Genomic DNA, 17,866 nt, shown 5'->3' on the forward strand with positions numbered 1-17,866 from the left:
TGACTTAGATGGCAGGCAGTCGAGGGGATGAGGCGGCCGTTCCTGATGGACGAGGAGCCGTCACAGAGCAGGTGAAGTTACACCTGTCAGGTGTCATAGCAGAGGATGACACTGGGCACACCTGCATACAAACCCCGAGGCAGCTGTCAGAGGTAGAAAAGTTCCCTACTGAAGCACATTCTGCTAAAATGTACCAGTAAATTCTGAGACGCGTCGCAGTAAGTTGGCAGCTACGAGTCGAGAATTTGTTGATATGAAGGGCAGAGTTTATTTTGATTGATTTTGGTTTCATATTTGAACTGCAGATGCACATATTCATTTACCTTATATACCAATAAATGTTGGTGTGCTGAAGGTCTGATTAGGCTTAGGCACTAAAACACCTGCCTTACAATACCTGGCTTTGTCACCACAAATGCAGCCCTGATGGCTCTTGAAAATATCTGCTGGTCTGGTGGACGAAACCTCCGTGTTCGCTGCCTTTTCCTGATCATCAGCGGCGGATCAGAGGAAGAGTGTGAAACTGAAGGACGCCATGCGGCCCAGACCAGCTTTAAGGTGTTTGATGGACACAGCCAGCCTCTGAGGTAAATACCAGGTTCATGTCTACAGCAAGAGCTCAGATGCTTCCAGCTGAGATAAAACATCCTGAAAAAGCTAACTTTGATATTGTGGACTGTATGTAGTTGAGCGAACAACAGTGACTCCTCCGAGTATTCGTAATCATCGATCAGTTTGAATCAAGAGTGAATTTTAAGTTATTGAAAGGAAAAATACGCTGGACAGCTTGCTGTCTGACTGATGTCGTGTGTCGTGAAGTGTCAGTGCTGTCGAGTCTCAGTTCAAATGTGTGCCTTCTCTTGTTTAAGAGGCAAATAATCGTGTCAAATGCTTCTCATGTCTTTGGGATGTTTTTAGCATGAAGCAGCAGACTGCAGCTGGGATAATGAAGTTCACTCAGTGTCCTCAAAGAAAAACACAATCCTGTGTCAGAGTGCAGCAGCTCGTGATAAGCACTCACACGCTGCTTGATGTGCAGGCGAGTTTGTGAGCCTTTTGTAAGTAAATGAAAGAAATAATTTCAAGGCCTCTGACCCCTCTTACGACAAAACTACAGGTTAGTGTAACCTCACGGCAAACCTCCACTTGAGAGGGAAAACTGTTTCCTGTCTGAGTTCAGGGGCTCGAGAGCTTGTATACACGCCTGCTTTGTGGAGTGAGTGTGAAAAATGGGAGTTTGTAAAACGCACAGCCCTGTAAACAAGTGGCCTTTAATTCAGTGTGTTAAATGAGAAACCGCTGGTTCATCGGCATCGTTTCATCTCTTCTCCTCAGCAGCGCGCGCTATGCTTTACAGGCTTTTATGACATCAAAAACCGTTTGTGACATATAAACCAGTCCAGTGTACAGTTCCAAAACAAAAGCCACATTTATTTACAATACAACACTCTCTCAACCGTGAAACTATCTGAGGGAGACAAAGGCGAGAAGATGATCAGAGCTGAGGACCTTTAAGGCCACAGTGAGATGTGGCTGCTAAATCCTAGCGAACAAAGCATAACTGAATGGTTTAAATAAAAGGAATAAATATACTGGCAGTTTTCCAAAAGCTACCGTGTTTCATTAAAAAAAGGAAAAGGAGTACAGTTTGATTAAGGTAGTGAAAGTTATCGTCCCAAAGCAACAGAACTTATGTTAGCTTCAACTCATGTTACATTTATAATGCAGAAATGAGAAAAACGCTGGTGAATCTGATTCCTTCCAGTCATCACGCAGCCTTTAAACCGTCTGTCAGGTAAATGTTCATATTTGTGAAAATTCTATTTGTGAGTATCAGGGGATGCTACAGTAGTGGTGGTTTGCTGTTAGCTTGTTTAAAACCACTTTACAACACAGAAAAATGGCTAAACCTTGCATGACATACTGCAAAATAAACTGATCAAACTGTTTCATACTGTATTAAAAGCAGAAAAACATAGAATGTACTACATTCTTCAGAACTGGAAATCTACTGATTTCTTCCCCCAGGAATTCACAGAAGTCAGTTTAGTGATGGAGCAGCACGACTGCGAACTCTTAGGTTCCACTGTGCTAAACGCTAACAGAAGAAGAAGAATCACTTTATTGCCGTATCTATATTTTTACATACGCATACTGATACTTCTGCATCAGTGTAATAACATGGTCACAGTGACAATGCTAACGTACTGACGTTAGCAGCTGTAGGGCTTATCTTCACTGTCTTAGTCAGGATGGCCGAGCGGTCTAAGGCGCTGCGTTCAGGTCGCAGTCTCCCCTGGAGGCGTGGGTTCGAATCCCACTTCTGACAAGACATTTTCATTTTGGGGGCAGCCGTGGCCTTGAGGTTGGAGAAGCGGCTTGTGATCGGAGGGTTCGATGTGGTTCGATTCCCACCAGACGGGCAGGAAAAATTTGGGTGTGGTGGAGTGATTAATGTGAAAAATACTCCCCCCCTTCATTAGCTGGCTGATGTGCCCTTGAGCAAAGCACTTAACCCCTCAATATGCTCCCCGGGCATGGATGGGTCAAATGCAGAAGCCGAATTCAGTGTGTGTATGTAAAAATATATATATACTGTCAATAAAGCTGATTCTTCTGGTTCTTCTTCTGTGTTAGCATGCTAACATTAGCTAATCAGCAGTAAACACAAAGTGCAGCTGAGGCTGACGTGAACATCATCAGTTCTGCATGTATTTAGTCATAAACCAAAGTATTTTACGCATTAAAATGTTGACCTGATTATCGTGATTCATCATGATTCGTACAAATAATGTAGCAACATATTTGGGGAAAAATAATTTATTTCAGTTTTGAATGATTTATTTTATTTGATGTTTTAATGTTGCTGTCCTTGTATATCGCCCAGTGCTGCAGTCATCCAGCTGAGAATATATGGACCCTGTTTTGTAGTCTGAACATGGGGATGCCGGTGATCAAAGCCTGAACTGAAATACATCAGCTGCTGTCCCCCATGCAGCGGCTCAGTGTGGCGCCTTATCTGGGCCTTATCTGGGCCGAGCAGGGAAAAGTTGTTTCCTCCTTGTGAGCTGCAGCCGAAGCTGTGCAAGGAAATACAAGAATATTTTTCTGTTGATGGTTGGCAGCTGCATGATGAATCCTCAGTAGCAGCTCACTGAGGTGCTCCAAAGCCTGTATGATTGAATGTAGTGCGGAGGCAGGAGACTTGACGGGAAGAGAGATCAGAACAGACCAGACCACAACAGAGCTGTGGTCTGTGCTCTTCAAACTAAGGACATTTGACATCTATTATTTATTCATACGGATGGCGTTTGCCTTTGATGGCAAAGAAACCAACCATTAGAAATATGAAGTAGCAGTCACGATTAGAGAAAACTGTCACGACTGGCTCGTGTTTTCTAATGAGGCGATGATGATGGTCTCGTGGGATCGTGTGGAGATAGCGAAGCATTTTGAGCGTCGAGTCACGTATCGAGTTGTAGACGTGCAGGAAAGATGACTTTGTTCACGTGATCTACGGTTCCATCACATACGTGAAGTTAGATCAATGCTGGTTTCACATGAGACACGGGTTGAATTCCTGTGTTTGTCTGACCACCGAAACCTCCTCCTCCTCCTTCTTACTCTCACCCGACACATATAAATGTACATGTACGTTCACATAAATGAGATTCATTATAAATGCCAGAAACACTGCAGATCAAAGTGCAGGCAAACGAATGCCATTCACCTCCAACGTTTTTCACAACATTTGATTCCACCATCACTCACAAGCCTGTAAATAAGTCTAAAGCCAGCAGCCAACCCAGGCTGCTTTATATGTTATTCTCTTGTTGTGTAAATCTTATTTTAATTCAGCCAAGAAAAATCCCCTCCAATCGTAAAGCTATGAGCAAAAAGTGCTATCAAACGTCTAAGCTGCTCAGGCCATCTGTTACCCAAAATAACTGCAGCAGCAGTCGTCTGGCTGCCTCCCTTTGCCTCCTCACATATAAACATATTTACTCAGAGAGAACGGAGGAGATCTCCACAGCACAGACAAACCACAGCACAGACAAACCACAGCACAGACAAACCACAGCACAGACAGACCTCCACAGCACAGACAAACCACAGCACAGACAAACCACAGCACAGACAAACCTCCACAGCACAGACAAACCACAGCACAGACAAACCTCCTCAGCACAGACAAACCACAGCACAGACAGACCTCCACAGCACAGACAAACCACAGCACAGACAAACCACAGCACAGACAGACCTCCACAGCACAGACAAACCACAGCACAGACAGACCTCCACAGCACAGACAAACCACAGCACAGACAAACCACAGCACAGACAGACCTCCACAGCACAGACAAACCACAGCACAGACAAACCACAGCACAGACAGACCTCCACAGCACAGACAAACCACAGCACAGACAAACCACAGCACAGACAAACCTCCTCAGCACAGACAAACCTCCACAGCACAGACAAACCACAGCACAGACAGACCTCCACAGCACAGACAAACCACAGCACAGACAAACCTCCACAGCACAGACAAACCACAGCACAGACAGACCTCCACAGCACAGACAAACCTCCTCAGCACAGACAAACCTCCACAGCACAGACAAACCACAGCACAGACAAACCTCCACAGCACAGACAAACCACAGCACAGACAAACCACAGCACAGACAGACCTCCACAGCACAGACAAACCACAGCACAGACAAACCACAGCACAGACAAACCTCCACAGCACAGACAAACCACAGCACAGACAAACCACAGCACAGGCAAACCTCCTCAGCACAGACAAACCTCCACATCACAGACAAACCACAGCACAGACAGACCTCCACAGCACAGACAAACCACAGCACAGACAGACCACAGCACAGACAAACCACAGCACAGACAAACCACAGCACAGACAGACCTCCACAGCACAGACAAACCACAGCACAGACAAACCACAGCACAGACAGACCTCCACAGCACAGACAAACCACAGCACAGACAAACCACAGCACAGACAGACCTCCACAGCACAGACAAACCACAGCACAGGCAAACCTCCTCAGCACAGACAAACCACATCACAGACAAACCACAGCACAGACAAACCACAGCACAGACAAACCACAGCACAGACAAACCTCCTCAGCACAGACAAACCTCCACAGCACAGACAAACCACAGCACAGACAGACCTCCACAGCACAGACAAACCACAGCACAGACAGACCTCCACAGCACAGACAAACCACATCACAGACAAACCACAGCACAGACAAACCACAGCACAGACAAACCACAGCACAGACAAACCTCCTCAGCACAGACAAACCTCCACAGCACAGACAAACCTCCTCAGCACAGACAAACCTCCACAGCACAGACAAACCACAGCACAGACAAACCACAGCACAGACAGACCTCCACAGCACAGACAAACCACAGCACAGACAAACCACAGCACAGACAAACCACAGCACAGACAAACCACAGCACAGGCAAACCTCCTCAGCACAGACAAACCTCCACATCACAGACAAACCACAGCACAGACAGACCTCCACAGCACAGACAGACCACAGCACAGACAAACCACAGCACAGACAAACCACAGCACAGACAGACCTCCACAGCACAGACAAACCACAGCACAGACAAACCACAGCACAGACAGACCTCCACAGCACAGACAAACCACAGCACAGACAAACCACAGCACAGACAAACCACAGCACAGGCAAACCTCCTCAGCACAGACAAACCACATCACAGACAAACCACAGCACAGACAAACCACAGCACAGACAAACCACAGCACAGACAAACCTCCTCAGCACAGACAAACCTCCACAGCACAGACAAACCACAGCACAGACAGACCTCCACAGCACAGACAAACCACAGCACAGACAGACCTCCACAGCACAGACAAACCACATCACAGACAAACCACAGCACAGACAAACCACAGCACAGACAAACCTCCTCAGCACAGACAAACCTCCACAGCACAGACAAACCACAGCACAGACAAACCTCCACAGCACAGACAAACCACAGCACAGACAAACCACAGCACAGACAGACCTCCACAGCACAGACAAACCACAGCACAGACAAACCACAGCACAGACAAACCTCCACAGCACAGACAAACCACAGCACAGACAAACCACAGCACAGGCAAACCTCCTCAGCACAGACAAACCTCCACATCACAGACAAACCACAGCACAGACAGACCTCCACAGCACAGACAAACCACAGCACAGACAGACCACAGCACAGACAAACCACAGCACAGACAAACCACAGCACAGACAAACCTCCTCAGCACAGACAAACCACAGCACAGACAAACCTCCTGGGTTTGGTTTCAAACTGAGATCCAGTCATCACTCAGGCTGCTCAGTCAGGAATGTGGTCTCTGTGGTTGAAGCTGAATGGCAGAACTCATCTGCAGAGACTGAGGTGACAGGCGGAGGAGGAGAACGTTGGATCATGGCTGAAGGATGATGTGTTTCTGACTTAGTTTGAGTCTCGTTTTGCTGCACAGCTACTGTAAACTACTGCCAGAGAACGACTTCACGGCGAGAGGAGCAGCTTGTACAGTCGTAACACCAGACGGGTAAACCCTCTCTGTCTCCGTCCACTCGCTGATCGATCGCTGATCTCTCAGACAGAATGAATGTATGAGGAATTCTGACTAGAAAAAGATCTTCAGAGACTTCACTTTCAGCTTCTAATATGTTACACTGAGTCAGTGAATGAGTAATAATAATCTAAAGATATATGACAACAGGAACGTAAACACGTCGTTTTAATGGTGATGCTGCAGTTTCCTGTTGGTCTGAAAAAGAAGTAGAAACTGTGAAACTTATTTCACACAGCTGTGTGTCAGTCAAATGAATGATCTCATTTCGGCAGCAGCGTTAAAAGAAAGCTGAAAGAGACCACTGGGCCACAGTTCTGTCACCGCGCTGGTCTGACAGAGCGACTGCTGTCAAGCAGCCTCCATGTTTTCCATTCAGCATGACAAACGTGAAGCTGCACCTCCGGCTGGGCTGATGCACCTGACCTTGGACTGCAGCAAACCTCCGCAATGTTTATGGCTTATGTCATGTTTCTTTCTCCTCTGTCACACAAATGTTTTATGGCTCCAGCAGCTCATACGTTCAAGGAAGCCATGATGACGGCGTGCACAAACGACTCCTTTAGGATGAGAAAGGTTCTCTGAGTCAAAGATGCATCCATCAGTGTTATTCAGCCAACAATACGCCACTGTGACAAAGAGCGAGTCCTTCAAATGTTAATGTGGAGGGAAACCGGTCACATTCAAATGTCACAAAGGTTTTCTTTCATCAGCTGTCATTCTGTCTGTCAGTGTCTCCACTCATTCATCCATCACCATCAAGCTGTGCTTCGGGTTCAGCATCTAAATAACAGATTCGTGCTGTTGGTTTGGTTCAGTGCCTCACGTAGTCCTTCATGAGGGGAAACATGAGTTAGATTTCCATTTACATTAGTACACTGATCTACATTTGTCTTTCCAGAAACAAAAAAATGTTACTTGAGGAGGGTAAGTGTGTAATGTATATCCAAATAAAAGTACTCAGTGTAGTACAGAGTCCCCTGTGACTGTCGTTCTTTATATCCGATCTTGTTGGATTATTCTGACTCCTGCGTTAATGTGAAAGCTGTTGGAGGTACTTTGTTGTAATTGGTGTAGTTTGAGTTTTTAGTTTGGCCCATCTGCTGACATGTGTGGGAGGGTTTGTGAGCTGTACTGCAGCCAGCCACCAGGGGGCATCCAGATGTTTGGACTTTTTGGGAGTTCTCATGTCATGTCATGTCTCACCTTCATATCCAGCTGATGGTTCTTATGTGATTGGCTTTTTTTCACGTGGTTTGGAATTTCTTCATGTCGAAATGAGCCCAAAGTGCCACCTTCACAATATTTGTTTTTTTTTATCCGACCAACAGTCCAAACCTTAATGTTATTCTGTTACTACTTTAAAGGAAAATCTTCACATTTGTGCAGCTGGAACGTAATCCACTTATGGCCGTGTGTTTGCGTGTGTTAGAAACATGTTGTTTGTGGGGATGACAGACGATCCCGCCGGGACCGACAGCTCTGCTCCAGTCAGTGTTTCAGTGCCAGAGCGACTCCACTGACTTCAGCAAGAACTCAGATGATTCACAGTCTCCTGATAAATCTGAGTCCGCGGGGAAAACAGAATCCACCCCGAACCTGTCAATCCAGCCCGTGTGAACGCTGCTGACAGACTGCAAAACAAGACATGATGCAGCACCGTGGAGAACAGTGCGATCATTAGAGCTGACTCCACAACGGATGAAAAGCAGGATTTACTCCACATTTAATACAGCTGAGCCCGTAGTGGCAGGTACAAACCCGAGGTACTTGTACTTTGTTTGAGGCTTTTCCTTTGTTGTGAAGGAAAGTGCTGCTTTTGAACTATTTTTTTTTTTTTTTGAATAATTGTGATGTATGTTAGCACAAGTAAGAATATTTTCCTGATTACACTTCTATTCGTTACGCTTGGGGTGACAACAACATGAAGAACTGGACCCAGGAGAGACGGGGTAAAACCCAAAGAAAACAGTCCATCAAAACTGAGAGTCTGGCAGGGTCCAAAACCAGATCTAAAAACATGAGGAAGCACAGACAGGAAGTGAAGTACCAAAACAAGCAGTGAGTTAAGTGTTTCAAAATAAAGCAGGAAACAGACAACAAACTGCAGCAAAAGAATTCATTTGTTGCTGCACTTTTTATTCATGAATACTGGGAGCCGATTTCTTAAAGGCTTTTCAAAGTCTTGGTGTTTTGGTTATGATCAATTGATCTCAAAGTCTGACTTCTTCCTTCTGATCCTGGTGTCATTTTGAGACCTGGATCCAAAGAGCAACTGTTTTTTGATGCCTGCATTCATTCACCTGCACTCCTTAGCTCCCATACAGGTGTTTGCTGTCAACAAATAAATTTGGGGAAACTGGGTATAATAAGTACAGATAAACAGAGAAAAGCTCATACAAAGTTCATAAGTACTTGTCATCCATATCCACACCAACGATGGTCCTTATGTTATGTATTTTTGGTATTGTGTTTATTTTGGGTTTGCATGTTATTAATCATTTATATTTACAGTTTTTCCTGTTTTGTAATGCAACTTCAAATGAAGTTCTGTCTTCTAAAAATAAGAACATAAACACGGAGGGTGCAGGTCAGAAAGGGGTTTCGGAGACCTGCTTCCAGTGTGGTTACTGGACGAGCCTGCGATCCATCGAGCAGAAGCAGCAGAACACAACACACTACGACAGTGATGCAGTCAGTCAGCAGTCTGTCCTCCAGGGGCCTATGAGGACGGACACCCCGAGGACGCGGACTTTCAGTTTCTTAATACGTGTCGTTTCCCCATCCTGCAATAACAGCGGCTGGATTCAAAGTACTTACCAGTTAGTAATACTCTGTAATACCCCCTGAGCCTGTCTGAGGGAAAACTGCAGAGTCTCTAAGCCAGTTACCAGCAGACAGCGAGGAACCAGGCGGAACCTCAGCATGGCCTCACATGTCCTCACTTAGGAAACAAACTTATTTATTAACAAGACGTATTCAGCCTGGCCTCATGGCGTGTGAATAACACATCAGTCTCTGAAGACCTTTTTGCATGTTAACCCAATGACTTTGTTGCTTTTCTTGTGGTATTTTAGGCCCAAAGGTCAGACAGAAACATTACCAGGTGATGTGGTGTGGAGACAGAAAACCGGAAGCAAACACAACAGCATTCAAGTCCAAGAGCCAGCGCTGTCTGTAAGTTCATTTACGTGACGTTGTTAACCTGTGTCACATTCGTATGCGACTGCAGGTCACATGACTAAGAGAACAAAGGTCACTGACTTTGTCCTTTCCTGCATGTCTAAAACTCATAAAATGCTGGCTGAACTGCTGGCCTCTCAAGCCTCCATGAGACTCTGGACAAGCAGCTTCATCATCAGGCTCTTTCAGCCCCTCACTCTGCCCACATGTGCTCATGTCAGACCTGTGAGCCTGAACCAGATCGTTCTCTGTCTCTTCACCTAACGTTTAAGTATTTTATTCTATCTTATTTATATAAGTGTTTTATGTTATTTATATATTGTTGTGTTGGCATGTAAACGTACTGAAGCGCTGTGACAACCTGTGATTTCCCTGCAGAGATGAATAAAATCAACTACCCACCCATCCACCCATCCATCCACCCACCCATCCATCCATCCATCCATCCACCCATCCATCCACCCACCCATCCATCCATCCATCCATCCACCCATCCATCCATCCACCCACCCATCCATCCATCCATCCATCCATCCACCCATCCATCCATCCACCCACCCACCCACCCATCCATCCACCCATCCACCCACCCATCCATCCATCCATCCATCCATCCATCCATCCATCCATCCACCCACCCATCCATCCACCCACCCATCCATCCACCCATCCATCCATCCACCCACCCATCCATCCATCCACCCATCCATTCATCCACCCATCCAAGAAACATTGATTGCACAGTTTATTGGCTGTCAATAATGACAACACTGAAGTTTAGGTTGATTCTCTACTAATCTCACTTTCACTAATTCAGTCTGCTGCTGGGTGCAAAGTCTCCAGAGAAAGTAAAGACTCAACCCACAGCGCAACCCGATCTGCTTTCATGTTTCCATTAGAGTGTAAAGGAACAAATAAGCTCACGCTCCTTCTCCTAATGTTTTCTTCTACTCCCACGACTTTCCTCGCCAGCCTGGAGTCACAGCATGTCGTCATCTAATGCATCAAATGTTTGCTAGCATCTCGTGTGGAAAATTAAACAACATAAAAACAATGTTGATTCGGTAATCTGCTCGATGTTCACCTCCACCATCCAACCATAAGTCACGTTGTTTGCACCTCGTATGGCCGCCAGCACACTCACGTTAACTACATAATAAAGTCCTTTATGGATTGCTGCACCGTCCCTCTCTTGCACATATATAGTCATACATATACACACTTCATATGGGCCAGAATCCCATATGTTACAAAACCACATACTGCACACCCGCCTGGCTTCTGTTGTCATGGTAACTGCATCTTGGAGACTGAAGAAGAGAGGAGGGCGACATACTGACCTATGAATGTTTGTGTGTGCTCTGAATTGGTGCTTTATTCTGAAAATATTGACTTCAGGGCTCCCGGCATTAAATCACACTGTGGAACGTGTCACACTGCTGGCTTCATCATGAAGTCCAACATGCTTGTGTGATTTCAGTTTATTCACAGGAAGGAGGACCTGTTGTTTAAAGCCCTTTTTTGCTTTTGAATTAATAACACTTTTCACGCTTGATGCCAGCTTCACTTTAGGATAAAAATCCATTTGTTACGTAAAGAATTCTGCTGCATTGTGTCTGATTTTTGCCTCCATTTCTCGGACATGTCATTTCTGGCTGAGCTTATGCACTAAGTCACAGGGAGGCGTGTGGGCTTGAATTTGGGCCTCTGATTCCTGAGTCAAGCAGCTTTGGTTCAAGTTCGTAAAAGACGATGTTTTCACTTTGATGTGAATAAGTCTCTTACTTCACTGCAGATTTTTATTGCTTTAACCTGACCACAATGACTAACCTTAACCGACAGCTTCAAGTGTCTAATAATCTTAAATAGCTGGGACAGACCGATTATCTGCTTGGTCGATCGCTTACCGGATGTGATATTCAGCATCTTTTCGGTCATCAATCTTTGGTGTGATGTCACTTTGTCTCCCGCCCACAACACTCAGTGACACAGCAGCCTCCATAGTTCTGAATGACCCGGCTGAGAGGAAAGGATCTGTTGGTGAGCAGGTCCTTTCAGACCCTGACCTGAGCTGAACTGTTATTGTGTGTTATCCTCATCCACACTATTTATTTGTCATTTAATCAATTCGCTTTGTTAGCCGTTATTTGTTGTTTTTTTATGTTTCTGTTTCTGCTTTCTGTGGTGAAATCCACAAACTAACCGGCAATGTAGGCGATAAAGAGCGAACTCCTCCTTTAGCAGTGATGAACACAGTAGTACATAATGAGTACTTTTACCTCCTGTACTTTGAATATACTTTAATGCTGATACTTTTGTACTTTTAAAGTGGATTTTTAACAGTATTTCTACTGTGTGGTATTATTAGAAGTAATATTAATGATTCTTCCAGCACCGGGTTTGCATATGATGAAGGTTTGCGGCGTCAGACCAGGGACTCGTTCCAGTCACATCCAGCTGTAAAGTGGCTAATGACCACGGCTCTGTGGCTCCACTCAGACCTCGTCATGCCGACGAGCCCCCGCATCAGCAGCCACCACAGCGGCCCTCCCAGTTAAAGTGTACAGCAGTGACAGTCGGTTGGTCTCGATCAGCTCCTGGAAGAATCCGGCTCTCTTTTTTCTGTGTGCGGTCCCCATCCATCACCAGCAGCCGGTGGGTGCCCGGGCGACATTGTGTTTATGCAACTTAAAGAGCTTTTCTCTGCCCCGCCACAGTGATGTATCACCCAGGAGCCCAAAACAGATGATGTGTGCGCTGGGAGGATAGGAGGATGGATGAGGCGGCCGCGGCCGGCGGCAGGCTGGATGCACCTCGCTGGGACAATCCGTCGATATTCATGTTAATAACAACGACAAAAAATGGAGTGTTTGGACGAAATGGCTGATGCTGTGGCTTTGTTGGAAGATTTAGAGGCTTTTGCAGGGACTGTGCGCCGCTGGTTTGCTTAATATTGCACTGTGGGAGAATCTGTCAATATTAATGTTGATAAGAGAAAGAGTGGAGTGTGTGGAATGAAATGTGGCTGCGTGCTGCTTCACTGTGTTGTGGGGTTTGTTTGCCGTTTTTAAGGCTTTTGGGGAGACGGAAAAAGACACAACAGACTGCTGAGGCTGATGTAAAAATGACTGTTTCATATTGTACATTTAAAGACTGACTGAGTTTGTTTAGCTCACAGTAACATGAACTTAAAGGTGTTCCAAGGTCAGAAGCATTACTGTAATCATTCTGTTATCACAGCATTTCCAAATGTTGCAGTGCGATTTAAAGAGGAAAACACTGATCCCAGGATCTGAATACCCCCCCCCCCCCCCTCCCGCCCCCCCAGCGCCGTCACTGCCAACCCGTTGAGTTTCCTCCATTTGCACTCTGGTGTGTTTGGTTTGCCACATCCAGCTGAGGTCTGGTTCGCTTTGTCCGAGTCCTGAAAGCAGAGCTGCGCAATCACAGGGTTTTGTGACATTAAACTGCTGTTAAATCGTCCTGCTGATGATGTCTTTCATCACGTCCTGATCAAAGGGACTTTTGTCCTGTGCTGGTGATCACCTGTTGAGTGTTGAGTTCGTGTCCTCCTACCTTTTTATCCTCTTTGCCACAGTTTATGATGTGTGAAGTTCACAGACAGTCTGAACTGATAAAGCTGATGCTCACTGACCTCTTGGAGATCAGTAAACATCAGGTTCAGTAACGACTCACCTGTCAGTCCATGTGACTTCCTGTTTACAGCTTTTGGTTTCCATGTGAAAGGTTAGTGTGAAGGTGAAACAGAGCAGAGTAAAAGACATAAAGAACATGAAACAGGCGTGAAAGTGGAGATGAGTGTTCCTTCAGACCCCCAGACTGGGTGACAAAGGACCTGCAGGAGATGATTGGCTGGATTTTATTAGGCGCTGACTCATCGCCGGCCGTCCCGTCTCTTTCCTCCTGACAGAGACTAATTGAGACATATTGAGACAATAAGGCACGAGAGCAGCAGGTTGTCTGACATTTTCATACGCACACAATACACCTGTAAGTCATTAACATTAACGGGTTCAACAGAGGAAACAAATACTCAGCTCTCCACCTGCGTCTCACATGAAGAGCATTTATTTGGCTGGTTCAGTGTTTCAGTGCGTGTAAAGTAACATGACCACATTGACATGTGGTCCCTGGTCTTTCTATATGCTCTTTTTGACCTGACAGCAGCATGAAAAAGTGATCAAAGTGAGCTTCCAATTTCAATAATCAAAAAGGAGGTGACTTTGGTGATTCTTCATCCTCATGTGCACAAATAAAACCATGAAGTGTTTACCGTGAACAGTCTTGCACCGCTTCATTAGCTACAGCTTTGGGAGCGTAATAAAGTATAAATCGTCACGTCAGTGTTTGCTGTCTGGTGGCCCAGAAGGTGCATCGCTGGCTGCTCCTCAGACATTAAATATGTGCTATATTGTTAGGAAACGCTATCGGACTTCTATTCCTGATTCAAGAGGAATTATTGCTTGAGACTTGTCAAGGCCTTCTGGAGGACACACATGTCTCCCTGTCCTCCCTGTCTTTCACTCCCCTCCTGCTGTACCCGTCTCCTCTGGGAGCTTTTTAGCTCTTCTTCAGTCTTTAACTGGAGCGTTTAGAAATGCAAAATGTCAAAACGACTAATCTACTTCTCAAACTGCTGTTTGAGCTCCTCAGTCTCGCTCTGCTGTCTGTCTCCCAAAGCACAGCGCAGAGCCGGGAGGAGATACAGTTCTCTGGCAGGCGGGTTAATAACTTGCTTTGCTCTGGACGCCTTAAATTGGTTTCCATTGACACCTGCTATCTCTCAGCTGATAGCAGAGAGGACCTCATCAAGTGTGAAGACGCTGATGGTGGGGAGCCAAATAACCCACTATAGAGCGATAACTTCCAGTCTGTGTATACACAGCTTTTATGGTCGAGTTTTGTTCCTCCTCTGGCGATGATGCTTTTGTCACTTTTCAGCCGCCCTCGATGCCTCGTGAAGATAAACTATTTATCTCTATTCATGCTTTTTAATTGCCTTGCCAGGAGTTGGGCTTATCTCAAATTAGACATTCACATATTGAAATACTTGTCATTACCGGGCTTCTTTTTTGTCTGAAAGGGAAGATAATCCAGCGCAGGGCAGCAGAAGAAACGCCGGACGTCTGCTGAGAGTGAGGAGTGAAGTAAAGTAATTAAAAATCAAAAGGTAGAGGATATTGTAGTTTAATAGGCGTTAATTATGTCATCATCTTTTCGAAACGTCATTGTGAGTCGCTGTGAATATCTTCTATGTTGCTTCTTTACCACATTTTAACATCTTGATTCAGACGCTGGGTTTTCAGCCAGATCAGCAGTTTCATCACACAGAAAAGACGTCAATACAAACGCTGCTCCACCGCTGACACCTGCCTACACCTCAGAATCGCAATCAGAATCAGAATCGCTTTTATTGCCATGTAAGTGAAGAGGTTTCACATTACTAGGCTTTTGTCTTGGTGATTGGTGCATACATAGAACGTAAGTAACATATAATAGTAGAATAAAATAAAATAGAATAGAATAAGGTAAAACAAAATAAAATAATACCTATTTGCCTTACTAAACAGAGAAATACAACCGTACACCTTCTGAACTCCAGTTTCTCTCTTTTACCAAACAAAGACGAGCTGAACTTCCTCGTTAACTCGTCGTAAAAAACACTTCATTCAAATGAGGCAGAAATAAGACTCACCAGTTCTGGTTTGGTCCACTTCACAGAGTAAGATGTGGAGATATTCCTGCTCCACAGGCCAGTGTCCTGTCCCGGCCTGGTGTCCAGTCGGGACTGAACCCTGAGGTCTGAGCTCGCCACCCAGGCACCGTCCAGTCAGCTACAGGGCCTCTAGCTCATGGCTAACTGAGCTAACTGTAGCTATAGCTACAGCCAAAGACAAGCACAGAATGCAGCCTGATGTTTCTGACGCGCATTATGAGTTGATATTTGATGTTTAATTGTAAATGTGTTTCACACAGGGTACGTCTTTATGAGGCTGTGTCTCATCCTTTAAAGGCTGCATCTGAAGACGTGATGCGATTTGAACGCATCACAGCAGCGCGACTTTCCCGCATGGAGGGTTCCTTCAAATGCAGCCTTCTCATGTTTCCTCTCTCCTCAGAGCACAAATAAGGCCTTTGGAACGTCCTTCATGAAGAGGATGGACCTCATAAGTATGGAAGGAAGATGGAGGAGAAAGAAAGTGAATGTGTGGGTGTGAAAGACAGAAAGACAAACGTGCAGAGAGCTGCAGTGTGCCACATCAGCACAACCTCAAGGCAACAGGCTGGGGAGACCTCAACATTTTGCCCTCACTTCTGCTGTTTCTCACCCTGAGATCCAATCGAATCCGTCTCTGACAGTTCAGACTGAGAGGACAGGACAGGACAGCACGCGAGGCCCAACAACAGCATGTGGTTCAGGACGCGGGTTTGATTCTGTCCCACCGTCTTGTTTCTTCAGTGGAACAGAGAATCTGTGTCTCATTTTTTGAACGAGCTCTTGGCAAAGTGGTCAGTGAGTGGTTGGTTTGATCAACACCTCTAAGAATTTATCTGTTTGGATTCTTAAGATTCACACTTCAAACCTGAGATTCTGATCTCAGTCCCCTGATAAAGTTCTGGTCAAGTTGGCAGGTCCTGTCACTTTCTGATCTCATAGAAAGAAGCCGAGAGTCGGTTTTGAACCTTGTCAGGTCCAGGTGGTCAGAGGTAACACACCTCAACACAACACCTGAGCGAACGGCTGTCTTCTCTGGTTTCACCTCGGCTTCTCTCACTCTTTACCTTCTCCGCCTCCTCCGTCATCGGGCTTCTTGTCGTTTTCACAGATACTCTAGTTGTTCCACTGCTATCAGGGAAAACAATTCCTCTTCCTGTTTCGGTTGTGTAATGGCAGATGAGCTTCCTGTGTTCACTTTTGTGCCTGATGGAAGACAGAACAGGGTGGCTTATAGAGAATGAATATCAGCGGAGATGGTATCATTTTTCTCTAACCATTACACCGCAGTATGAAATATTTTATAATATTCAGTTTAAGCAAAAAAGTTGTCTATTTGCACTTTAAGGACTCATCACAAAAACTGTTTGGTTACATCACACAGCCTGTGCTGAAGGTCTGTGAGAGGAACTGCTATAAAGGTTGGAAACCAATTGATTATTGGTGATTATTGGTTCACTTAATAATTCGCTCCAGGTAATATGGATAGACTGGAGGGTTAGCTAACCCTAACCCTAACAAGAACCTGTGAGATCAGTTCAAATCAGTTGTGTTAATGAAAAGCCGCCATAAACTGTCTCTCTCTCCCGACTGTCTCGCCTCCGTCTCTCACTGAATCCTCTGGAAATAATGGTACTCTCTGAGCCTTTTCTGAGCTCCAGATAAGGAGCGTTTTTTTGGGAAGGTCGGCTCTGTGTGGATTCACATAACTAACCTTCAGTGTCCAATTAGATTAGTCGCCGCCAAACCAATTAGTGTTTCTGGGAGGGAGGCCGAGATGCCAGCAGTTGTATTAGAGCTCTGATATCCCTGCAGCAGCACAACATGCTGACGAAGCTCTTCAGTCTCCACTGCAGTGGAAAATGCAGTCTTTTCTTCGCGAGCATAATAATAGAAAAAAGTTCCTGAAGTTGGAATGAAAATACCGTGTAGAGGAAATTTGGCTAAAAGAGCAAACTTTGGCATTAATTAGTCAGAGAATCTGAAAAAACTCCTGGGTGCATTTCTGTTCCTGAGAAAACAAGAGCTGTAAGCAAAAGCCAGCAGGAAAGGAGAAGCAGCGTGTCACAGTAAGGCGAATGACTCCATTGTTTTAAACACTCAGTGGGTCGACTGTTCAGCTCCAGCTGGGTTTGCGGTCGTTTGTCTTTATGGCGGTTTGACTGCAGGAAAACACCACAATGTACTCAGTACTGCAGTATTGGGTCAACTCTACTCAGTACCTGTGGGTGAGTGTGTGTTTTTTCAGTCTTGCTGTTGGGTCATTAATTCATTAA

The 17,866-nt window shown here is 45.4% G+C and overlaps 1 non-coding gene across 1 annotated transcript; it reads left to right on the forward strand.

The window, feature by feature from the left end:
* The first annotated feature begins 2,246 nt into the window (after positions 1–2,246).
* Positions 2,247–2,329, forward strand: trnal-cag. Its single transcript has one exon. It is a non-coding gene; the product is annotated as a tRNA-Leu (tRNA).
* Positions 2,330–17,866: the final 15,537 nt, after the last annotated feature.

The sequence above is a fragment of the Scatophagus argus genome, chromosome 3 (assembly GCF_020382885.2).
Source record: "Scatophagus argus isolate fScaArg1 chromosome 3, fScaArg1.pri, whole genome shotgun sequence".
Lineage (NCBI taxonomy): Eukaryota > Metazoa > Chordata > Actinopteri > Scatophagidae > Scatophagus > Scatophagus argus.